The sequence below is a fragment of the Dipodomys spectabilis genome, unplaced genomic scaffold (assembly GCF_019054845.1).
Source record: "Dipodomys spectabilis isolate Male_0828 unplaced genomic scaffold, ASM1905484v1 ptg000315l, whole genome shotgun sequence".
Classification (NCBI taxonomy): domain Eukaryota; kingdom Metazoa; phylum Chordata; class Mammalia; order Rodentia; family Heteromyidae; genus Dipodomys; species Dipodomys spectabilis.
This window is the reverse complement of record NW_024870992.1, coordinates 661,004-686,559: the sequence shown is the minus strand read 5'-3', so window position 1 is coordinate 686,559 and position 25,556 is coordinate 661,004. Positions and strand designations below refer to the sequence as shown.

Here is a 25,556-nt window from a genome sequence, read left to right as displayed (position 1 = left end):
TCCATGAGCATATGTTAAAAGTATAACAAATTTAAGAGGTCAAATATTATTTTGTAACGACAGTCATCATATAGCTCTAATTTACTACCTAAATATGTCTGAATCTTCTCTCCTAACATATAATAAGAGCTGAAAGCAGTCTCTTTTATCTAACTTAATATGGTAAATCCTTTGATTCTGATGATATTATTTGACAAATAAAATGTACAAAAGAGTGGTCCAACTGAAATGACATGACAGAATTCTGATAAATAAAAACATTGCAACAAAGTTAGCTCTTTTCAGCCTCACCCTGTCCACATTGGCAAGCAACATTGCAACAGCACATGCACACATATACACATACACACATATGCATACATGTATACACACCTATACATGCATGCTAAATTCATGATTTATTGTACACAAAAGTTCAAATAAAAAATTAATGATTAGTACAAATGATAATTTGCCTTACTACAAAATAAAACACAATCCAGTCACCACGGATGTTACATTTTACCTGCCTATCCACATGTGACCACTTTATTTATATTTAATTACTTAATTAACTAATTAATTCAATTATTTGTTTGGTGCTAATACTAAAGCTGGAACTCAGGGCCTGTCTCTGTCCCAGAATTTGTTATTTTTTTTTTTAGTTTTCTCAAGGATATCATTTTACTGCTTGTACCACAGCTCCAGTTCTAGCTTTTGTTGGTTTCTTTCAAAGCAGAATCTAATGGACTTTTTTTTTGTTTGATCTGGTTTCAAACCACAGTCCTCAGACTTCATCTTTCTGATTAGCTACGATTAATGACATGAGCCACCAGTGTGGCTTTTGCTTTTTCCTCTATAGTTATCTAGTGCACATACTTAGATAGTAATTTAAAAATGAGAGTATAGAAGCAAGATGTACAGTGATGATTTTGTCCTGTCAGAAATTCAAGTTAGTAATGTAAATTTCTTCTTAAGAACATACACAAAAAATACCATGATATAGTATAAGAGAACTCACAATTGGACATATGAGTTTTAAAAGCTTTCTAATAGATCCATTATTTATTGGTACCCAAAATTAGAAAAAAAAATGTATAATGTAGTACTAAAATAGAAGTCCTTTACATGACTATTTACATTCCTTGTTTTTTTAAGGACACTTGTTTTCATCTAAAAAAATAGGCCTGTCTATTTTCTTCATGTGATTTCAATGATTGAAGGTGCTTAATGCGAAATAAAAATGTATTAGTAGTTCTTTGCTATCAATTAAATCTCACTTTGTCTTTTTGGAGAATATAATGATCAAAGCAATAGTTGAGAATCAGTAAGCAGTTGTCCAGAATCATGCTTCCAGTGCAAGTGAATCAACATAAGTAATGCTCCATACCATTTTGCACAAAGTTTTGTCACAGATACAATCGGCCTACCTCCTTTTGCTGCTTTCCTAGCCTGGACCTATTCCTTCATTGTACATGCAAAGTGTGATTCAACTGATTTCATTCAGATCTGTTCCTAGAATTATCAAGAATTTAGATTCTTGTCTGCAATAAGATTAAACCTATGTCTCTTCATGTAGGCTGCTAAAAATGTATTTACCAAATTCAAGTAAATACATAAATTTTATTTCCATCTTTTTTAAAACATAAAATTCTGTTTGCTCTATAAATTAATCAGAGGCATGCATTTGTGGCTATCTAGGTCATTGCACATCGTCTCTCTTCCTCTCTCTTTAATGTTTCTCATAGATAAGAGGATTGCTCTATAATTATTGTAATTTATTTTGCTTTTATATTTTTGGTTGCATCATTTTACTTTCTGCTCTGCCATTTCCCAAATGATTTATATAGAGGGCATTATTTCATCTTTTCTCACTCCTAGAATAAGCTGCACATGAAGACACTACTGGTCCTTATTTTCAGTCTGTATCTTTGAATACGGAAGAAAATCTTTCCTCTGCTCTCATCAATTCCATTCTCTCCAGTTAGAATAATTTCGAATAGTAAAAATGGAAAAGGGGAAAATAAATCATGGTGAAAAAACAGATGCAGAAAATTCACCAGATTTTTCTGAACAGTTCAACTAATGTGAACTATTAGGGAAATACATGGACACCTAATTCTCACTGTCACTCAAAGTCTCTAGTTAGGCAATTCTTAGGAATATGAGGAACATGATGAAAAAGTGAGGAATGGTATCAATTGCAAAAAAAATGGAGAAGGATCCATGCAAATTTCTTCTTTGGGCTGCTGAAAATAATCAGGTTATTACAGTGTGGAGACTACTTTCCAAAAAAGCCACTCATGTGAATACTAGAGATGACGATGAGTATACCCATATTCATTAGGAAGCCTACAGTGGACACTTAGACACTGTCCATGAGTTGTTGGCTCAAGCGGCAGATATTCATGCAATAATTGTAGATGGTTGGACAACCCTGCGCAGTGATTATATCTAGAATAATACTAGAGTGGCTTTTTTCTTACTTCATCATGATTCAGATACCAATGTCCCCCTTGCTTCTTGCTGCTGGGAATAGAGATAGCAAAGACATGTTGGATCTGCTTCTGTTGAACCATTATGTCAAATCAGGTCTGAAGAACAACTTGGAAGAAACTGTTTTTGATATTGCCAAAAGGATAAGTATGTATCACTATCTCTTTGAAGTTTTGCAAAGCTGCACAAATTGCTCTCCTAAATCATAATTGTTCGGTTAAGTTTATTAAATTTCAAAAATGCCATTGCATTCTTTGTTTCCATACTAAATATTTTCACGATCCAAATAACAACAATAGCTTATTGTAACAATTAATGGATTCCATGGAAGTCTTCCAAGTGAATTGCATGACTTTGATGTCAAAATGTATTCAAGAGTTAGTTTTATACATCTATAATGATTTCTGGAGAGTTTTTGGTATTTTTATTGTACTTAAGTGGTTACATAATTTCACAGTATTGTGGAATAGTGATGCTCAGTTAAAGTCACAAACACATTCTAACATTTCTGGAGCAAATTGTCTATCACAGTCTATAACATTTATGAGTTCTATGAGCTTTGCGATAGTTATTCCTTCCACATTGGTTGGTATGTACATTTCTTTTGTTTTGCATAACATCAGCTGTTCCCTTTTTCCCAGTTGTTTTCTCCCTCCCATCCCTGCCATTAACTTGCTTAGTTCATTTTGGTCAATGTCCAGTGCAGCTGACGGGTTTTTCCCTGATTCCCTCTACTTCTATGTCATCTTCCTGGTTCCCTTCCATTGTACACATATATACCATACATGTGATCAGCAGCATGGGGTTATTTAGTAGAGATTCGACCAGATGAGTGGAAGTCCTTTGTTTCTTAAGTCCTGTTAATTTTGTCGTATTACCTAACATTTTGGTTTTAACATCCACTTATCAGGGAGAACATGTACTGTTTGTCTCTTTGCTCTTGGCTTAACTTGCTCAACATGATCACCTTCTAGCTCCATCCATTTCCCTGCAAATGCCATTATTTTGTCATTTCTAATGGCTGCATAATATTCCATTGTGTATAGATACCACAATTTTGGGATCCATTCATCTGTGGTGGGACATCTGGGTTGTTTCCATATCCTGGTTATTACGAACAGTACGGCAATAAACATGGAGGTGCATGTGTCCTTGTATACTGGTTCCTGTTGTTCAGGATGGATGCCTAGAAGTGGTATGACTGGGTCATAAGGGAGGTCAATATTTAGCTTTCTTAGTACCCTCCAGACTGTTTTCCAAAGTGGTTGTATGAGTGTACATTCCCAAAAGCAGTGTAGTAGGGTTCCTCTTTCTCCACATACCCGCCAGCATTTGTCATTGGCTGACTTGAGGATGTGCGACATTCTGACTGGGGTAAGATGGTATATCATGGTTGTCTTTATTTACATTTCCTTCAAAACCAGGGATGGTGAACATTTCCTAATGTGTTTCTTTGCCATTTCTATCTCTTCTTCTGAGAAGTCTCTCTTTAGTTCCCTTTCCCATTTAGTAATTGGTTTGTTAGGTTTTGGAGGGATTAGTTTCTTGAGTTCCCTGTATGTACTGGATATTAAGCCCTTGTCTGATATATTGCTGGTAAATATTTTCCCCAATTAATTGGTTGTCTTTCTAGCTTGGTTGCAATAGCTTTAGCTTTGCAGAAGCTTTTTATTTTAAGGTAGTCCCATTTGTCGTGTCTCACTCCAATTTGTTTGACCCTGGGACTCTGTTTATGAAATTCTTTCCTGGGCCTATAAGTACAAGTGTCTCTCCTACTCTGCCTGCAGTGGTTTCAGAGATTCAGGTTTAATGCTAAGGTCTTTGATCCATTTTTAGCTGATGTTGGTGTATGGTGATATGCTGGTGTCCACTTTTATTCTTCTGCATATGGCCACCCAGTTTTCCCAGCATTAGTGGTTGAAGAGGCAGTGTTTCTTCCATCGTCTGTCTTTGGTTCCTTTGTCAAATGTCAGCTGACTGTAGGCATGTGGATTTATTTCTGGATCTTCTATTCTATTCTATTGGTCTTCGGGTCTGTGTTTGTGCCAGTACCATGCTGTCTTTGTTATTATGGCTCTATAGTAGAGTTTGAAGTTTGACATGGGTATACCTCCCATGTTGTCTTTATTTTCTAGAATTATTTTGGATATTGTAGGTCTTTTGTTGTTCCATATGAATTTTTGGACTGTTTTCTGTATTTCAGAGATATACATCATTGGGATTTTAATAGGAATTGCATTGAATTTGTATATTAATTTGGGCAGTATTGACATTTTCACTATATTGTCTGCCTATCCAAGAGCATGGGAGGTCTTTCCATTTCCTAGTGTCCTCTGTAATTTTTTTTCTTTAACTTTTTATAGTTTTCATTAAATAGTTCTTTTACATCTTTGGTTAGGTTACTTCCTGAATATTTTATTTTGGGGGATGTTATTGTGAATGGGCTTGCTTTCCTTTATTTCCCTCTCTGCTTGTACATTGTCAGTGTACAGGCATGCAACTGGTTTTGGGGGGTTTATTTTGTATCCTGCTACTTTGCCGAAGTGATTTATGATTTCTAAGAGTTTGGGGATGGAATTTTTGGGATCGTGAAGGTATAGTATGATGTCATCTGCAAAAAGGGATAGTTTTTCTTCTTTCCCTATACAGATCCTTTTAATGTCTTTTTCTTGCCTTATTGACCTGGCTAAGAGTTCCAGGGCTATATTGAACAGGAGTAGAGACAGTGGGCATCCTTGCCTTGTTCCTGATTTTTTGGGGGGGCGTCCAGTCATGGGGCCTGAACTCTGGGCCTGGGTGCTGTCCCTCAGCTCTTCAGCTCAAGGCTAGCACTCTACCACTTGAGCCACAACGCCACTTCCGGCTTTTTTCTTTTTGCTTATATGGTGCTGAGGAATCGAACCCAGGGCCTCAGGCATGCAAGGCAAGTGCTCTACTACTGAGCCACCTTCCCAGCCCCCTTGTTCCTGATTTTAAGAGAATTGGTTGTAGCTTTTCCCCATTAAGTATAGTATTAGCTATTGGTCTGTTGTAAATGGCTTATAATGTTTTAAGAAATGTTCCTCCTATTTCTATTGCCTCCAGAGCTTTTAGCATGAATGAATGTTGAATTTTATCAAAAAATTTTTCTGCATTTGTGGAGATAATCATGTGATTCTTGACCTTGGCTCTGTTGATGTGTTGGATTATATTTATTGACTTACGTATGTTAAACCATCCATGAATCTCTGGGATGAAGACTACATGGTTTTAGTGTATGTTTTTTTTATGTGTTTCTGCATTCTGTCAGCTAGAATCTTGTTAATGACCTTTGCACCTGTGTTCATCAAGGACATTGGCCTGTAATTCTCCTTTTTGGTTGGGTTTTGCCTGGTTTGGGGATGAATGTGATATTGGCTTCGTAGAATGTGTTTGGGTTAGCTCCCTCCTTCTCTGTTTCTCTGAAGAGCTTGAGGAGTATAGGTATTACTTCTTCTTTAAAGATCGTATAGAATTCTGTTGTGAATTCATCTGGTCCTGGGCTTTTATTTTGTTGTTGGAAGACCTCTGATTGTTTCCCGTATCTCGTTGTAGGATATTGGCTTATTTAATTGATTTACTTCTTCTTTGCTCAATTTGGGAAACTTGTATTTCTCTGAAAATGCATCCATTTCTGCCAGGTTTTCTTTCTTTAGAGGGTATAACTTTTGAAAGTAGTCCGTTAAAATTGTTTGGGCATCTTGGGTACGTGTTGTGATTTTTCCCGTGGCATCCCTAATCCTGTTAATATGGGTTTCCTCTCTTCTTTTTTAAATTAATCTTGCCAAATATCTATCAATTTTATTTGTTTTTTCAACCAGCTTTTTGTTTGGTTAATTTTGGCTATGATTCTCCAATTCTCTATTTGAATAATCTCCGCTCTTAGTTTGGCTATCTGGCTGTGTTTAGTATCTTTAGGTTCCATATTTTCATGTTTTTCTAGCTGTTTTAATTGCAACATGAGATTATTTTCTTGGTCTGTCTCTATTTTCTTGATCTTGGCACTGATGGCAATATATTTGTCCATCAGGACAGCTTTTGCTGTGTCCCAAATGGTTTTTGCGATGCATTTTCATTTTCATTGAGTTGTAGGAATTTTTTAAATTTCTTCTTTAATCACTTCCATTACCCAGGCATTGCTTTGATGTGAGCTGTTCAATTTCCATGTATTTTAGTAATTTCTGCAGTATGTTTTGTTATTGAGAACTAGCTTGATTCCACTATTGTCAGATAGGATACAGGGGATTATGTCAATCCCCTTGAATTTGCTTAAGTTTCTTACATGAACTATTATATGGTCTATTTTGGAGAAAATACCATGAGCTGCTGAGAAGAATGTGTACTATGTTGTTTTTAGGGTGAAATACTTGGTAAATGTCAGTTCTGCTTGAAGTATGGCCTCATTAATTCGTTAGCTTCTTTGCCAATACGCTGGTTGGTAGACCTGTCCTTTGGTGAGATTGGGGTGTTAAACTCTCCTAGTATTATCATATTGGATCTATTTTATTCTGTAAGTTTGAGAGTATTTGCTTAACATATTTGGGTGCACCAATGTTTGGGGAATGTTAGGTAGATGATGGTAATATCCCCCTCTTGTATTGTTCCCTGTATTAATATGTAGTGTCCATCCTTGTCTTTTTGTATTGATTTTAGTTTATTTTTTTTACTGTTGATTGGATCTTTTTTAAAATTTTTTATTGTAAAGATACTATACAGAAGGTTACAGTTACATGAGCAAGGTAATGAGTACACTTCATATTGAGCATTGTTACCCCCTCCATTGTTTTCCTCCTACCATCCTTGCCCTCCTTACTTCCCCGGGGTTCTTTTTTTTAAAAAAATTGTGATTAAGTGATTACATAACTTCCCAAATTTCACAGTATTGTGAAATAATGATGCTCATTTAAAGTCACAAGTTCATTCTAAATTTCCTGGAGCAAATTGTCTATCACAGTCTATAACATATAACAGTGTACACAATACAACATACATGTGATCAGCAGTATGGGGATATTTAGTAGTGTTTCAACCAGATGAGTGGGAGTTCTTTGTTTCTTAAGTCCTGTTAATTTTGTCGTATCACCTAACATTTTGGATTTAGCATCCACTTATCAGGGAGACCATGTACCGTTTGTCTCTTTGCTCTTGGATTACCTTGCTCAACATGATCACCTTCTAGCTCCATCCATTTCCCTGCAAATGCCATTATTTTGTCATTTCTAATGGCTGCATAATATTCCATTGTTTGTAGATACCACAATTTTTGGATACATTCATCTGTGGTGGGGCATCTGGGTTGTTTCCATATCCTAGCTATTGTGAACAGTGCTGCAATAAACATTGAGGTGCACATGTCCTTGTATATTGGTTCCTGTTGTTTTGGGTAGATGCCTAGAAGTCGTATGACTGGGTCATAAGGGAAGTCAATCTTTATCTTTCTAAGGACCCTCCAGAGTGCTTTCCAAAGTGGTTGTATAAGTGTACATTCCCACCAGCAGTGTAATAGGGTTCCTATTTCTCCTCATACCCTCCAGCAATTGTCATTGGATGATTTCTGGATGTGTGACATTCTGACTGGGGTAAGGTGGTATCTTTGTCTTTATTTGCATTTCCTTCAACAACAGGGATGATGAACATTTCCTCATGTGTTTCTTTGCCATTTTTATCTCTTCTTCTGAGAAGTCTCTCTTTAGTTCCCTTTCCCATTTAGTAATTGGTTTATTAGGTTTAGGAGGGATTAGTTTCTTGAGTTCCCTGTATATACTGGATATTAACCCCTTGTCTGATATATTGCTGGTAAATATTTTTTCCCAATTAGTTATTTGTCTTTCTAGCTTGGTTGCAATAGATTTAGCTGTGCAGAAGATTTATATTTTAAAGTTGGCCCATTTGTTGAGTCTCTCTCCAATTTGTTGTGATCCTGGGACTCTGTTCAGGAAGTTCCTTCCTGTGCCTATTAGTTCAAGTGTCTCTCCTACTCTGTCCTGCAGTAGTTTCAGAGATTCAGTTTTAATGTTAAGATCTTTAATCCATTTTGAGTTGATGTTGGTGCATGGTGATAGGATGGGGTCCACTTTTAGTTTTCTGCATGTGGCAGCCCAGTTTTCCCAGCAGTAGTGTTTGAAGAGGCTGTGTTTCTTCCATTGTATGTCTTGGGCTCCTTTGTCGAATATCAGCTGACTCTAGGCCTTTGGTTTTATTTCTGGATCTTCTATTCTGTTCCATTGGTCTTCTGGTCTGTTTTTGTGCCAGTACCATGCTGTCTTTATTATTATAGCTCTGTAGTATAGTTTGAAGTGCGGCATGGATATCCCTCCCATTTTGCCTTTATTCCCTAGAATTGGTTTGGCTATTCTAGGTCTTTTGTTGTTGCATATGAATTTTTGGACTGTTTTCTGTATTTTAGTGATGTAAGTAATTAGGATTTTAATAGCGAATGCATTGAATTTGTATATTAAATTTGGCAGTATTGCCATCTTCACTATATTAACTTGGCCTATCCAAGAGCATGGGAGGTCTTTCCATTTCCTAGAGTCTTCTGCAATTTCTGTCTTTATCTTTTTATAGTTTTCATTAAATAGTTCTTTTACATATTTGGTTAATTCCTAAATATTTTATTTTGGGGGAGGTTATTGTGAATGGGGTTACTCCCTTTATTTCCCTCTCTTCTTGTACATTGTCAGTGTACAGGAAGGCAACTGATTTTTGTGGGTTTATTTTGTATCCTGCTACTTTGCCGAAGTGATTTATGATTTCTAAGAGTTTGGGGATGGAGTTTTTGGGATCATGAAGGTATAGTATCATGTTGTCTGCAAAAAGGAATAGTTTAGCCTCTTCTTTCCTTATGCGGATCCCTTTCATGTATTTTTCTTGCCTTATTGACCTGGCTAAGGCTTCCAGGACTATATTGAAGTGCAGTGGAGACAGTAGGCATCCTTGCCTTGTTCATGATTTTAGGAGAATTGGTTGTAGCTTTTCCCCATTAAGTGTATTATTGGCTATTGGTCTGTCATAACTGGTTTAATTGTTTTAAGAAATGTTCCTGCTATTTCTATTTTCTCCAGAGCCTTTAGCATGAATGAATGTTGAATTTTATCAAAGGTCTTTTCTGCATCTGTGGCAAAAATCATGTGATTCTTGACCTTGGCTCTGTTGATGAGTTGGATTACATTTATTGACTTAGAGAATAAAATAGATCCCAATACGATAATACTGGGAGACCTCAACACACTACTCTCACCAACGGACAGGCCTACCAACCAGAGGATTGGAAAAGAAGCTACCAAATTAAGTGAGGCCATACTTCAAGCGGAATTAAGTGATATCTACCGAGTATTTCACTGTAACACAACACAGTACACATTCTTCTCAGCAGCTCATGGAACTTTCTCCAAAATAGACTCTATCATAGTTCATGCAAGGAACTTAAGCAAATACAAAGGGACGACATAATCCCCTGTATCCTATCTGACCATAGTGGAATCAAGCTAGTTCTCAATAACAAAGCATAATGCAGAAATTTCGCTAATACATGCAAATTGAACAGCACACTTCTTAGCAATGCTTGGATAATGGAAGAGATCAGAGAAGAAATAAAACATTTCCTACAACTCAATGAAAATGAAAAAAAAAAAAAAACTCGCAAAGACACTTGTGGGACACAGCAAAAGCTGTCCTGAGGGGTAAATTTAATGCCCTCATTGCCCACATCAAGAAAATGGAGACAGACCAAGTAAATAATCACATGTTGCAATTAAAACAGCTAGAAAAACATGAAAAACTGGAACCTAAAGTTACTAGACGGAGCCAGATAACCAAATTAAGAGCAGAGATTAACCAATTAGAAAATCAGATAATTACAGCCAAAATTAACCAAACAAAAAGCTGGTTCTTTGAAAAAATAAACAAAATTGATGGACCGTTGGCAAGATTAATTAAAAAAAAAGAAGAGAGGAAACCCATTTTAACAAGATTAGGGATGCCACGGGAAAAATCATAACACGAACCCAAGATATCCAAACAATCCTAATGGGCTACTTTCAAAAGTTATACTCGCTAAAGGAAGAAAACCTGGCAGAAATGGATGCATTTTTAGAGAAATCCAAGTTGCCCAAACTGAGCAAAGAAGTGAACCAATTAAATAAGCCAATATCCTACAAGGAGATACAGGAAGCAATCAGAGGTCTTCCAACAACAAAAAAAAGCTCAGGACCAGATGGATTCATAGCAGAATTCTATAAGACCTTTAAAGAAGAACTAATACCCACACTCCTCAAGCTCTTCAGAGAAACAGAGAAGCCAATATCACACTCAACCCCAAACCATGCAAAGACCCAACCAAAAAGGAGAATTACAGGCCAATTTCCTTGATGAACATAGGTGCAAAGATCCTTAACAAGATTCTAGCTAAAAGAATCCAGAAACACATAAAAAAAATCATACACTATGACCAGGTAGACTTCACCCCAGAGGCGCAGGGATGGTTTGACATTGTAATGATTTTAATGACAAGTTTATTTTATCAGATATAAGGATTGCTACACCTGCTTTCTTACTAGGGGCATTTGATTGGTAGATCCTTTTCCAACCCTTCACTCTGAGTTTGTTTGCATGTTTGGCTTAGAGGTGGGTCTCCTGAAGGCAACAGATGGATGTGTCATGTTTTAGGATCCAATCTGCAGTTCTTTTTCTTTTGATTGGTGAAATAAGTCCGTTAATCTTAAGAGATAGAATAGAGAGATGCATTATGGTCACTGTTTTTCTTCTTTCTTTTCCTCTGTCCTTGCTCAGATAGACTTCTATTAATGCCTGTCTGGGTGCAGGTCCCTGTTCCTGGTTGCTTTTCTCAGGTTGTGTTCAACCTTTTAGTAGTCTTTGTAATGCTGGCTTAATGTTTATGTATTAATTTAGTTTTTCTTTACTATTAAAAATTTTCATTTCTCCATGGAATGTGAATGCTAGCTTTGCCGAGTATATCAGTCTGGGTTGGCAGTTATTGGCTCTCAGTGCTCATGTACTTTCCCAGGCCTTTCTTGCATTCAGTGTTTGTGTGGAGAGATTTGTAGTGATTCTAATATTTTTCCTATAGTAGTATAGCTCCTTCTTCATTTTTGCTGCATGCAAGTTTGTTTCCTTATCATTCAGATCTATCATTTATACTATAATGTGTCTAGAAGTGTTTCTCCTGGGATCCTGCTTGTTAGGTGTTCTATATGCTTCTGTTATGTGGGTAAGATGTTCTTTTTAGAGATGGGGAAAATTTTCACCGATTATCTTGTGGAATAGGTGCTGCATTCCCTTGCTTTGATATTCCTCATCTTCGTATATGAAGGTTAAATTTCTTGGCACTATCTGCTTGTCCTTGAATTTCCCTTTGGTATAATTTAAGTGATTTTTCCATATCTGTCATTTTTTGGTCCAGTTGATGTATTCTGTCTTCTGTATTCCATTTTGTTCATTCTGTTGACTGTGGTTTCCATTGTGGTTTGCATGGAGGAAAGGGACTCATTGTTGATTTCAATGGATTCAATGTTGGTTTTCAAAATACTAATCTCACCTCTTAATGAGGTATGTACTGCCTCTATTTTGTCACCTATCTCACGGCTTAGTGAGGTGTGTGCTACCTCTATTTTTGCATGCATCTCCTGTTTGATGTCCTGCACCTCTTTTGGTATTTCGATCCAGTGTTCTTTAAAATTCTGGTCTATTTCTCACTTTATTTCTTGAGTCATTGCCTCCAGCATGTCTTGGATATAGTGTTTATCTTCCATTCCTGCTTTTCTCCCACTGGGGCTCTCCCCTGGATTGCTGCTGGCTTTTAGAGATAGCTTGCTATCCTAGGTGTTGATAAACCTTGTGATCTTTCTCTGTGATTTTCTCATGGGGATTCAGGGATTATTGCAGACTAATCTGAAATTTTGTTTTGATCAATAGGTGTCTGTCTTTGCTTGATTACTGTTTCTGTGCTGGTAGAGAGAGTCTGTACCTGATCTCAATTCTGTTGGGGGCCGACCTCCAGCTGCTGGTCTGACCCACACAGGATTCTCAGCTCTCTGCTGTAGATCACTGGCAGTTCCCGCCTTTAGAAGGGTTGAGCAGCCTAGATTGCTCCTGTTTGTTCCTACAGGTGCTCTTGGCGAGTTCGGATGTTCTGGATGTACTCTCCCAGATGCTGGAGTCTGCTATGGTCTCCTGATGTTTTGTTTTGTTTTACTTTTTGGCTAGTTGTAGGCTTGAACTCTGGTCTTGAGTACTGTCGCTCAGCTCTTCAGCTCAAGGCTGGCACCCTATCATTTGACCCATAGCACCACATCTGGCCCTTTCTGCTTATGTTTTGTTGAGGAATCAGATCCAGGGCCTCTTGCACATAAGACAAGCACTGTACTGCTGAGCAACTTACCAGCCTGAGCTCCTGACTATTATCAGGTGCTGGAGGCCTGTGTTGTTCAATTCCCAGCCTAGAATACATGGGTCAGGTTCTTGTGGGGTTTGGGCTTCTCTTGTCCTGAACCCCCCGCGTCTTTTGCTTTCACAGGCATGATTACCAGGGGTGCGTTTCCCTGTTTTTCTTCCCTCTGCTGAAGCTTATACTCACCTTCTGATTTCAGTTGGGAGGAGTTAGTTATGTTGCTCAGGCACCAGATCCCCAGGCCTGGTCCCAGACCCCAGCCTGGGGCACACCTGATGGACCTCTGCTGGTATGTATCCCACCTAGATTACGCAGTTTGGAGTACACAGTTCAAATTTCTTCCACCGTTGGATGTCTTGACCCAGTGGCATTGTTCCAGGCTTGGGCATTTAAGCTTCCTTCCAGGGTCTCTCTTGTTCAAGCCTTGCCAGCTGAGTGTGATCCATGGGATGGTGGAGCTCTTGAACAGTTTCTAGTTTTAGTGGGTCCTGTGGTGCAGGTTTTGGAATAGGGGGTCTGGGGATTCAAACCAGCTCTGGTCTCCCTTGAGGAATACACTGTCCCCTGCAGGGTACTCACCCAGGAGCTAGTTGTTTCTGTGTGATGTAAGTTGCTGGTTGCCGTTGAAGTGAGAGTTCAATTGAGGTAGTTGTGGGCTAGGCTGAGAGGTGGTGGCTCTGTGTGTTTCTTTTCTGTCACTGCCTCCATTGATACTGTTTGGGTCCACTTCACGGGATGGGCCTCCGGCCTCCACCCAAGGGGTGGGGAAGTGGCCTCTGTGCAGGTGCTGATCTCTGGGGTTTGTCTCTGTTTGCGCTCTCTTGATCAGCATCAGTTCCTTTCAGTTCTTCTGCTCTGGTGTTCTGTGGGCATCCCATGTATCTCTGAGGTTCCTGCCATGGGGCTGAGTGGCTTTGGTGGGATGGAGCCTCTCTGCTCGAATGGAGAGTGAGGGGAAGGGGTGGAATCTTTGTGTAAGTTCCCTGCTCACAGGTTTCTTCATTCGTTATGATCAGCGGGTCTGACACTGGTACCTCAGGGGGCTTTGGTGCGGGTGATCTGCACACAGCTCCCTGTGTCTCTGGGCCACCGGCAGCTCCCACCAGGCCAGGCTGGCCATGGCTTGGCACGCTGCTTTGTGACCATTAGACGTTGGGGGAAGGGTCTTCATGCTTCTCTGTTGTGAAATTCTTCTTTTTACTCCTGTTTTTCTCTGGATGTTGATTTTTTTGTTGTCGGTATCTTGTGGAGATTAAACGTTGGAACTCGAACTCTATTTTTGGTTGGGGAGAGCTGTGGCATTCCCCTACTTCCCCATCGCCATCTTGGACCCCCTCGAGTTTTTGCTTTTTTTATTCAGATATAATTTTAATTTATCTGTTGAAATGAGTACTAAAGAAACTAAAGATATTTCTGGTGCTTATCTGAAAAATTATACTTTAAAATATTCTGTATTCTGTTTGTATAATGCCCATAATCTATTTTATTCTTTCCTAGATATAGACTTTGAATACTACATTGTTTTATAATAAATAGGTTCATTAATAAATGTGTCCTTTCAGATTGGATTCCATACCAAAACAGTTTAAGATTCCTTTTTTACTAGGTCTTTATAGTATATTTCTTTGGAATAAAATGACAATGTTGTCTAATTTTAAAAGTTTTATAAAGATTATGCAATGTAAAGGCCTTTCTAAGGTGAAGATTTAATACACTGATGTCAAACTAACTTTTATTTATATGAATTACATGTATTGTTACACTTGTAATTTTGTAATCAACTTTTTAATAATTGTTTTTAATTTCTTGCATCTGAAGAATGAAAATTATGGAATAATTCACAGATTTTCATATCATCCTTTGCAATTGCCATGTTAATCTCTGTATTGGTGTAATTTTGATATATGTGCTGCTGAAGCATATAATGTCCTCTAAATTTAGGTAGTTAATGATGCAATATTTATACAGGATTATATCCTTGGGTGCCTATTTGTAACAAGGAAACCTTATTGTTCCTAACAATGCTACTGATCTTCTTTCCCTAAAATTCTGTGTATAATGGAAAATAATTATATTGTTCAATTGATTGCTCACGTTTGCAATTTTTTTGTCAATGACTATTTTAAATCTTTTTCATTTTATATTTAATCATACTTTGAAGCATTTTTAGCTAGGTCCAAAGGGGATGGCTTTTTGAAGTACTTATTTATCCAACTGAGTTAGCTCTGTGTAGCTAACAGATTCAAAGTAAGCCTTGCTTAAGAGCTACTTCTAAACTTCTGCAGCTGAAATTTTCCCAAATGAGGTCTCATTGGCACAAATGTCTACTTGACACTTTACCATTCTTCCATGTAATATCAGACCAACCAGAATATCTTACCCTGATAGTGTAAATTGTCTTACTTGAACAAAACAAATCTTAGTTCCAAGGGATCATAGAAAGATGAATATTTCAGACAGAACTTTTCAGACTAGAAGGTTTTTATCAAAATATAATTTTTTATTATACCTACCATTTCAAAAGTAGCTAAAGCCAAGAACGTGAAAAAATTGTTCATATGCATGATTACCTAATGTCCTGGCCTATCTACCTTCCAACCAGGCAGGAACTTAGACTAATGCTTTTCTATCACCAAATATTTTCATAGCTCCAGGAGAAGTCCATATGTTTCTCCTTGATATTAGGCCTTAAATTGGTAATGTTTCCTCTTGCCTTCAGTCTGTAAATCTACAAAAGGTAAAGGTTTAAGTCTAACTCTACCAAACACTGAGGTAGAGATAATGGAATAATACTTTAAAACAAAGTTGCTTTTGATACCCTAACCAAAACAGAACAATGCAAAACATGTGCCATTATATTATGTTATATATAGTTATATATTTTATATTTATATGTGCTGATTTTATATTTCACACAGTGAAACTTACTAGAATCAATTGATAATTTGAAAAATAAATTGATATTTATTTATTCCAATAAATAGAATTGGAATATAAATAATTAGGTTTAGAATATATATTAGAATATAAAAAGTATCAATGCAATGTCTTCGGTATAAACTTGTGATACCTTCTATGTGTTCATGTTCTTCTGAATTCACATTGTTAAAAATCAATGTTGTTTCCTCTAATCTATAAGAGATTTTACTTTGATGCTCTGTTTATTGTTTTAACTCACTGGTCCCAAACTGTTTTTCTCCATATTTCTGATGCATTCCTACAGATTATACTCCAATTGTGCTAATATGATATCTAAAAGACATTTATTCTTCTATAGACCCATGGGTCCTAATATCTTATGGCTGAGTTACCTGCATCATTAGATAACAGGGGCAAGACTTCTCACCTAAGCCTACACAACATACCAGCAGAAAGTAACTGAATATCCATCTCAATTTCTCATTTCTTATATTTCAGGGCTCCAATTCCTTCAGAAACAAGAATTAGCAGCAAGCAATTGTGTAATGCAAGGCAACTTAAAATGAAAGATGAAGTCACAAAATGGAGAGAAATTATTGTATTTCTTTTTTTTTTTTTTGGATTAATTTTATCGATTTTTTTTTTAATTTTATTTTATTTTATTTGAGAACACACTGTACAGAGGGGTTACAATTACATGGGCAGGATAATGCATACATTTCTTACCAAGCATTGCAGCCTCCTCCTTTGTTTACCCTTCACCTCCCTTCCCAGCCTCCCCCCTCCCTCCCACCCAATCATACCCCCCCACCCCCCCCCCACCGACATTGTAAAGCTGGTTTTGACATGACATTTTGTACTTCTCATTGTTGCAACAGGTCCACCTGAATCCTTAAACGACTTAAGTGAAGTAAGCCAGGCCCAAAGAAACATAGGTCCCATGGTTTCCCTTATTTGCAATATCTAGTATAGGTATGAGTCAAGCGGAAAAAGTCAGATAATGTGATGTTAGGAAAACGAAACCTCAAATATGTATTTTAATGTTTTTGTTTCTTTCATGCATGTATTTCTAAAGCATTTATAAGATTATTTCTTTGTTGCTTTGTATGTCCCTCCCCCACAGTGTAACCCCCGCTTTCACTATATTTGATGTCAGTATAACACGTGGAGGAGATGGGGACAAACAAGAAATTATTGTATTTCAAACTGAATTTACAGATGGACAGCCCATATGAGTGAACAAGGTCAGAAAATGTCACAAGATTATTTTTAATACCCCTCCCCTAATGACTAATGTAATATATCAGTCCAGCATAAGTGGGCCCAAAAAATAGTTCCTGGAAGGATGGATCCGTGATTGATCTACCATGGTCAGGAAAACTTGACTTAGAGGTCAAATGTAATTCAGCAGAACATTAATTGAGAAGATCGGTAGTGCTTCAAAACACTGGTACTTTAGTACAACTTGGTTCTGTGGTATAAAAAGGTTGTCATTCTCAAACCAAACTACATTTAATCTCCTGAATGTGTATTCCTTTTCAAATAAACTTTTTGAAATCACACTTGCCAAAATAACCTTTGATAAGTAGATGACACTTAGTGACATTACAAGTTTTTCAAGTGTAGGGAACAAGATACAATAGAGCTGATTTATTTACCCAGCACTAATGTCAAACAGGTTCAAACATTCATTAAAATCTAGAAATAGTACCACGCACCATTTGTGTTGTTCAGTAGGTGCCTTCCAGAAATTTGTTAAATGGATCAGCCTCCCATATTTCAACCCCAAACGTTTGCTAATAAAGTAAATTTCATCACTTAATAAGGAGCATTTTAAAAAGTCATAAATACTTGCCTTATCATATGCTGTTTTGTTTTCCCTCTGTCTAGCATAGTAATAAATATGTCTTTAAATCTTGAGTATGGGTACTCATCTGAGATGTGACAAAATCTATCTTCTATTTCTATCATATTCCTCTATAGTAGTAAATGTTGGTTTTCTTCTTTTTCCAAAACTTAGAGGAGGTAGAAAGTCTTATTCCATGTAAAATATAATAATCACACATCATTTTACAAAGCCCTTTATAAAAACTGGTAGTTAAGAATACATTCAAAGCCATTTTTAAACTTTCTTGTTGACTAAAGATTAATCTTCAAATGAATGAGAATGTAATCATGTCTAGGTGTTTCAAGTCTCCAGTCTTGCAAATTGTTATTGCAGATGAATAAATTATGGAAATATAAGCTGACATCAGTTCAAGTATATGTAGGACTGAAACTCCATGGAATGTATATAAACCTTTAAAATATTAACAGACAGTTTAACAGAATGACTATCAGGAAGTTGAAACCAGACAGGCATAATAGTAAAGACATAGAATGAATGAAAAATGGAACAAGGGGCAAGTACAGCTAGAATACTCAATCTACACATTTGAGAAAGGAAGTGGTAAATCGGAAATAAATCTTGGAGAAGGGGGTGGTTGAGAATGATAGAAGGAGTCACTGTGATCCAGGAGCAATGGATAATTAGGTGGACATATTTAATTGTAAGACAATTGCACAACCTTTGGAAATTCAGTTAAAAAACACAAAAACACATAAAAATCACAACCAAACAGCACTCTCTAGGGAGTATGAATATGACCTCTCAAAAATTTTAAGCAGTTAATGGAGGGAAGTCTCGGTAAAAGCAAACAAAGATGTTCAAAGAGGGCAGTTTGGTGTAGGTGAGAATTCCGAACAGATTTAAATAGATTATCTAAGGTTATAAATCACCTATATCTGTGCAAATATTACCTTTCTTCTATGAGTTTTCTTTGTCTGAACTGGATACTCCAGTCCTGTGCTACAATTGATAGCTTGGAAAGATGGAATGGAAGAAACAAGATGAAGAACCCATTACTCCACTGTAGAGAAAACAATCCACTATTTTTTCTCTCATCTCTCTTCACTACATTTTATTCATACTTTTAGGTCAATACCTTTTGAATTACATTTTCTTTCTTTATTCTGGCAAAGTAATTGGTCAAATAATTCACTAAAAATTATTTGCCATTTTTTTGATTATGCTGTTTAATTGACTAAGCGAGTCCATTAAACTTTCCTCTTGCATTTGGTTGCCATGAAACAATATCTATGTTAATGAGGACAAATCTAATGTAAAAATTGTCTCCAGAAAACCAGTCAAAGAAGCTGTGATTACAAATACTTGGCTAACTTTTTTATTTTTCCTTTACCTTGAAAGTCTTCTTGTGTCTAAATTGTCCAGAAAAATAAGTACTCCATCACTTTTTGTTTCAATCAATTCTAACCTCAAGGATATATTTTGCTAACAAGATGCTTAGAGGAAACCAAAAAATACTCCATTTTTATCTTCTCACTTAAGACTCTCCTTACATACCATATCAGGAACAGTGAAGTTATTCTTTGCAAAATTATTTCTTTTTTTTTTTTAATTTAATTTTATTTTATTTGAGAACATACTGTACAGAGGGGTTACAATTACATGGGCAGGAAAATGCATACTTTTCTTACCAAGAATTGCAGCCTCCTCCTTTGTTTACTCTTCACCTCCCCAGCCTCCCCCCTCCCCCCCACCCAATCATACCCCCCCCTCCCCCCCCCACCGACATTGTAAAGCTGGTTTTGACATGACATTTTGTACTTCTCATTGTTGCAACAGGTCCACCTGAATCCTTAAACGACTTGTTTGTCCCCGTCTCCTCCACATGTTATACTGACATCAAATATAGTGAAAGCGGGGGTTACACTGTGGGGGAGGGACATACAAAGCAACAAAGAAATAATATTATAAATGCGTTAGAAACACATGCATGAAAGAAACAAAAACATTAAAATACATATTTGAGGGTTCGTTTTCCTAACCTCACATTCTCTGACTTTTTCCGCTTGACTCATACCTATACTAGATATTGCAAATAAGGGAAACCATGGGACCTATGTTTCTTTGGGCCTGGCTTACTTCACTTAATATAATTTTTTCCAAACCTTTCCATTTCCTAACAAATGGGGCAATGTCATTCTTTCTGATGGAGGCATAGAATTCCATTGTGTATATATACCACATCTTCTTGATCCATCTACTGAGGGGCATCTGGGTTGGTTCCATATCTTAGCTATGGTAAATAATGCTGCAATAAACATAGTTGTGCTGGTAGCTTTAGTGTGGCCTTGTTTGTGTTCATTTGGGTAAATGCCCAAAAGTGGGATTGCTGGGTCATTGGGGAGCTCTATGTGGAGTCTTTTGAGGAACCTCCATACTGCTTTCCAAAGTGGTTGAACAAGTTTACATTCCCACCAACAATGAAGTAAGGTTCCTTTCTGTCCACATCCCCTCCAGCATCTGTTGTTGTTAGAGTTCTTGATTTTTGCTGTTCTAACTGGAGTGAGGTGATATCTCAATATTGTTTTGATTTGCATTTCTTTTATGGCTAGGGATGTTGAACATTTCTTCATGTGTCTATTGGCCATCCTTCTTTCTTCTTCAGAGAAGCTTCTCTTTAAGTCTTTCGCCCACTTACTTATTGGGCAGTTGTTTCTTTGAGGATTTGTTGTTGGGTGGTTTAATTTTTTGAGTTCCAAGTATATTTTAGATATGAGACCCTTGTCCGTTTTATGGCTAGTAAAGATCTTCTCCCAATCCGTGGGCTTTCTATTGATCTTGCTAGCTATGTCATTTGCCCTGCAGAAGCTCTGCAACCTTATACAATCCCATTTGTCCAACCTTTCTTTGATTTGTTGTGTTTCCGGGTCTCTATTCAGAAAATTTCGGCCTGAGCCAAGGAGACCCAGGGTTTCTCCTATTCCATCCTGTAATGTTTTCAGAGTGTCTGCTTTGAGTTCAAGGTCTTTGATCCATTTGGAGTTGATTCTGGTGCAGGGTGATATAGAAAGATCTAGCTTTAGTTTTCTACATGTAGTTAACCAGTTTTGCCAGCACCATTTACTGAAGAGGCTGTCTGTCTTCCATTCTATTGTTTTAGCTCCCTTATCGAAGATTAGATGGCTATAGGTCTGTAGGTTCATTTCTGGGTTTTCAATTCTATTCCATTGGTCCTGAGGTCTGTTCTTATGCCAATACCAAGCTGTTTTGATTACTATGGCTTTATAGTAGAGTTTGAAATTTGGTACTGATATTCCTCCAGCAGTGTTCTTTCCGTTGAGGAGCGTTTTTGCTATTCGGGGTCTTTTATTGTTCCATATGAATTTTGGATTGCCTCTTCTATTTCCTTGAAGAATGAGGTTGGAATTTTGATAGGTATTGCGTTGAATTTGTAGATAGCCCTGGGAAGTATTGCCATTTTCACGATGTTAATCTTTCCAATCCAGGCGCATGGGAGGTTTTGCCATTTTTTAAGTTCTGTGTTGATTTCCTTTTTCAAGATTTTAAAGTTTTCATCATAGAGGTCCTTCACTTCTTTAGTTAAGTTAATTCCTAGGTATTTTATTTTTTGTGGGGCTATTACAAATGGAGTTGCTTTCCTAATTTCAGCCACACTTTTCTCATTGTTGGCATACAGAAAAGCCATGGGTTTTTGGGGGTTAATTTTTTAACCTGCTACTTTGCCAAAGTTTTGAATCAGCTTGAGTAATTTGGGAGTGGAGTCTATGGGATTCTTTAAATACAAGATCATGTCATCTGCAAAGAGGGAGAGTTTTATTTCTTCTTTCCCTATTTGGATCCCCTTTATGTCTGCATCTTGTCTTATTGCTGTAGCTAGGCATTCTAATACTAGATTGAAGAGAAGTGGAGAGAGGGGGCATCCTTGTCTTGTTCCTGAGTTAAGAGGAAATGGCTTTAGTTTTTCACCATTGAGTATAATGCTGGCTGTAGGTTTGTCATATACAGCCTTTGTTATATTGAGGAATATTCCATGGATTCCTAATTTTTCCAAAACCTTCATCAGGAAGGGGTGTTGGATCTTGTCGAATGCTTTTTCTGCGTCTATTGAGATAACCATGTGGTTCTTATTCTTGCTCCTGTTGATGTGATGAATAATATTAATTGATTTGCGTATATTGAACCAGCTTTGCATCCCTGAAATGAATCCAGTTTGATCGTGGTGTATGATTTTTTGGATGAATTGTTGAAGTCGGTTGGCCAAAATTTTGTTGAGAAGTTTTGCATCAATGTTCATCAAAGAAATGGGTCTATAGTTCTCTTTCTTTGATGAGTCCCTGCCTGGTTTTGGGATGAGGGTTATGATGGCTTCATAGAATGTGTTCGGTAGTGCGCTTTCTCTTTCAATTTCATTGAAGAGTTGGAGGAGAATTGGTGTGAGCTCTGCTTTGAAGGCCTTGTAAAATTCCGCTGTAAAACCATCTGGTCCTGGACTTTTCTTAGCTGGGAGGTCTCTTATTGCTGTTTCTATTTCAATGCTTGATATTGGCCGGTTAAGATAGTTTAACTCATCTTGGTTTAGTTTTGGCATGTCAATATTTGCTAGGAAGAGGTCCATTTCTGTCAAGTTCTCAAACTTATTAGCATACAGTTTTGAGAATTATTCCCTTATAATGTTCTGAATCTTGGTTGTTTCCGTGGTGATATTTCCATTCTCATCTCTGAGTTTATTAATTTGGGTGTGTTCTCTTCTTTTTCTGATAAGATTTGCTAAGGGTCTGTCAATTTTGTTAATTTTTTCGAAGAACCAACTCTTTGTTTTGTTGATTCTTTCTATAGTTTTTTTGGATTCTAATTCATTTAATTCTGATTTAATTTTGATTATTTCTTTCCGTCTACTGGATTGGGGTTTATCTTGCTGCTCTTTTTCAAGGAGGTTTAGATGAGTCATTAAATGGCTAGTTTCAGATCTCTCCAATTTGTTGATGTAGGAGCTCAGAGCTATAAACTTGCCTCTGAGTACTGCCTTTGCTGTGTCCCAGAGGAGCTGGTATTTTGTGTGTTCATTTTTGTTGAATAGCATGAACATTTGAATTTCCTTTCTAATCTCTTCCATGACCCACTCATGATTCAGCAGTGTGTTGTTCAGCCTCCATGTGATACCGGACTTTCTTTGGTGGCTTTTGGTGTTGAGTTCTAATTTTATTCCCTTGTGGTCAGAGAGAATGCAAGGTGTAACTTCAATGTTTCTGAATTTAGACAAGTTTGCTTTGTGGCCTAAAATGTGGTCTATTTTAGAAAACGTTCCATGTGCTGCTGAGAAAAACGTGTATTCTGATGCTGCTGGGTGAAATGTTCGGTAAATGTCTGTTAAGTCTAGTTGATCTATGCAGCTGTTTAGATCTGTGGTTTCTCTTTTGAGTTTTTGCCGAGTTGATCTATCTAGTGGGGAGAATGGTGTGTTAAAATCCCCAACAATTAATGTCTTTGGATCTATATGGGATTTGAGGGAAAGTAGTGCTTCTTTGATAAATTTGGGTGCTCCATTGTTTGGTGAATAGATATTTAGAATTGTAATATCCTCCTGAAGGAGAGATCCTTTAATTAGTATGTAGTGACCTTCTTTATATCTTTTCACGAATTTTAATTTGAAGTCTATTTTATCTGATATTAGGATTGCAACTCCCGCCTGTTTATGCGGTCCGTTTGCTTGGTAGATTTTTTTCCAGCCTTTAACATTGAAAATGTGTTTGTTTTTACGGGCAAGATGTGACTCCTGCAGGCAGCAGATAGAAGGGTCTTGTTTTTTAATCCAACTAGACAGTCTATGTCGCTTAATTGGAGAGTTCAGTCCGTTAACGTTAAGAGATAGGACTCAGAGGTATTTGGGAGTTCCTGCCATGTTATCTACCTTCTTGGGGGCTGCGAAAACTGGGTTCTTCCTATGGTTCTTGGATTCTCAGTTTGGGTGCAGTTTCTTGGCCTTTATTGCGGTCTTGTTGGTTTTCTATGTGTAGGACATCTTTAAGAATCTTTTGTAGGGCTGGTTTCATGGAGATGTATTGTTTCAATTTTTCTTTGCTATGGAAGGTTTTTATTTGGCCTTCAGTTATGAAGGAGAGTTTAGCTGGGTACAGTATTCTTGGTTGATAGTTGTTTGTTTTTAGGGCATGGCATACATCATTCCAGGCGCTTCTTGCTTTGATTGTCTCTGCTGAGAAATCTGAGTTGATTCTAATTGGTTTCCCTTTATAAATGATTACCCTTTTCTCTCTGACAGCTTTAAGGATCTTTTCCTTGTTTTGAGTTGATCCTGTGTGGATTATAATGTGGCGGTGGGATGTCCTATTCTGGTCTGGTCTATTTGGGGTTCTAAAGGCTTCTTGTATCTGGACAGGCCTATCTTTTTGCATGTTTGGGAAGTTCTCTGCTAGGATCCTGTTAAACAAATTTCCTAGACCATTAACTTCTGTTTCTAGGTGCTCCTCTACACCCATTATCCTTAGATTAGGCCTTCTGATGGTGTCTTCCAGGTGTTGGATAGATCTATCATATTTCTTGGACTTGTCTTGGATGGTTGTATGTTCTTTCTCTATAATATCTAGGCTGTCTTCAATCCCTGAGATTCGATCTTCTGCATGGTCTAACCTGCTGTCAAGACTCTCTACTTTGTTTTTTATCTCTTTTCCTTCTAGTTGGTCAGCTTTGATGGCTTCAAGTTCTTTGTTGAAGCTCTGTTTTAGGTCTTGTATGAATTTCTTTGCTTCCTTAATTTGGTGTTCAGTGTTTGTCCTCAAATCACTTAGTTGATTGGTTATGGTTTCTTTGGGCTCCCATTCCTTCTGTTGGGTTCCATTCAGCATTCCCTTTGTGGTCTCCCTGACTTCCTTCAGCTCTTTGTTAATGGATTCCATGAATGACTTTAGTGATCTTTGTGTGTTCTCTACCTGGTCTCTCAATTCCTGTATTACTCTTTGATTAGCTTCCTCCCGTTCGTGGGATTCCTGCAGATCTCTTTGAGTGTTCTCACCCTGCTCACGCCATTCCTCCCTTTCTCTTTGAGTATTCTCAAGTTGTTCACGCAAATCCTGTATCAGTTTTTGAGTAGCTTCCTCACGCTTATGATATTCCTGTATAAACTTCTGGGATGCCACCTCTCTCACCCTGTCACGCTCATACAGAGTCCTTTGTACATTGTCAAACTTTTCATTTATCATGTTTGCCAGCAGTGTTTGTAGAGCTATTTGGGAACTCTCCTCTGGATTATTTATTATCTGTTCTAACTCCTGATTATCAAGATTGGGAATTGAGATACCCGAATTTGCCATTTTTCTTGTGTTTTTCCGGCTTACTCTGCCCATTTGAGATGAAGATAGCACCAGTTTTGTGCTAGAACACTATCTTAAGGCAACCATCAACCAAAGTTTGCATTTGTACAGTCAATAGTCTACAGATACAATCTAGTTCAACAGATACATCTATTCGACATCAAACAACTATATGTTAAAGGGCTTCGAACCGCAAAGAAGAATTTGGAAAACCAGAAATTATTAGGGTTAGGGAGAGATGTGGGTAAAAAATAGGAATAGATTGGTTTGGGGAGGCACAGGGAGAGTTAACTATGTCCTAATCACAATGCAGGAAATAGGTTGGGTAGGATGCAAGTAGAGAGAGAGAGAAAAAGAAGAAAGAGAAAGGGGAATGAAAAGAGACCAGAAAAAAAATAGAAACGTAAAAATTAATGTTATTTTAGAGATTAAAAGACCATCTATTTATACAGGAATATGAATATGTTGAGAGAAAGGGAGGGACATAGAGGAGATGTGAAAAACTTTAAAAAAATGCTTAAAATATTATATAGGTATAAAGAGG

General features: G+C 37.3%; 1 pseudogene; it reads right to left on the bottom strand.

Moving 5' to 3' along the window:
- Positions 1-14,723: 14,723 nt before the first annotated feature.
- Positions 14,724-14,822, bottom strand: LOC122127866 (annotated as a pseudogene).
- Between the last annotated feature and the right edge of the window lie 10,734 nt (positions 14,823-25,556).